We start from the raw sequence: 888 nt of genomic DNA on the forward strand, positions 1-888 counted from the left end.
CCCTGGACTCACCTGCCCAGGTGTCACAGGGCCTCCTACACTGCCCCCTACCCTGGACTCACCTGCCCAGGTGTCACAGGGCCTCCTACACTGCCCCCTACCCTGGACTCACCTGCCCAGGTGTCACAGGGCCTCCTACACTGCCCCCCACCCCGGACTCACCTGCCCAGGTGTCACAATGCCTCCTACGCCCCACCCCACCAGACTCACTTGTTCAGGTATCACAGGGCCTCCTACTCCCCCCACCCCGGACTCACCTGCCCAGGTGTCACAGTGCCTCCTACACTACCACCCTCCAGACTCACCTGCTCAGGTATCACAGGGCCTCCTACACCCCCTGCCCCAGACTCACCTGCCCAGGTGCAGGGGCAGGCAGAGCAGCAGGAGGTCTGTAGGCCGCCATCCTGCTCCGTTGGAGAGAGGTGGCTGGGAGAGGGGAGGGGAAGGGTGGTATTGATCCTAACCCAGGCATCAAAGGGAGGGTATGGCATTCCAGCCGCTGTCCTCTGGGGAGGGTGGCCAGCCCCTCTCACAGACTGGAGTCAGGCCGTAATTCCAGAAGTGCTGGTTTTCCTTTGTAGTCTGAGATTCTCCCTTTCATGGCAGGCAAAGCCATCGTCAAACTCAGTGCTCCTTGCACGCCACCTGGGGGAAAGCCACAATCTCAGGTGAGAAAATCTCACTGTGGAGGGTAGGCTGGGCTGCGCAGCTTGTCCAGGGTCATCTTGCTCCAGCTTCAAGGATCACTACGTTCCCACAAAAGGAGGGCCAATCTCTTGGAGGTGGAATGGCTCTTCAGCGATTTCTCGAGTAAATGTGTACATGCAGACCACCAGGACCACAGACTGCCCCCAGTGAGGTTTGGGAGTGATGCTGTGTCGGGCAGTG

The sequence above is a fragment of the Rhinopithecus bieti genome, unplaced genomic scaffold (assembly GCF_001698545.2).
Source record: "Rhinopithecus bieti isolate Rb0 unplaced genomic scaffold, ASM169854v2 scaffold_38181, whole genome shotgun sequence".
In the NCBI taxonomy this organism is placed as follows: Eukaryota; Metazoa; Chordata; class Mammalia; order Primates; family Cercopithecidae; genus Rhinopithecus; species Rhinopithecus bieti.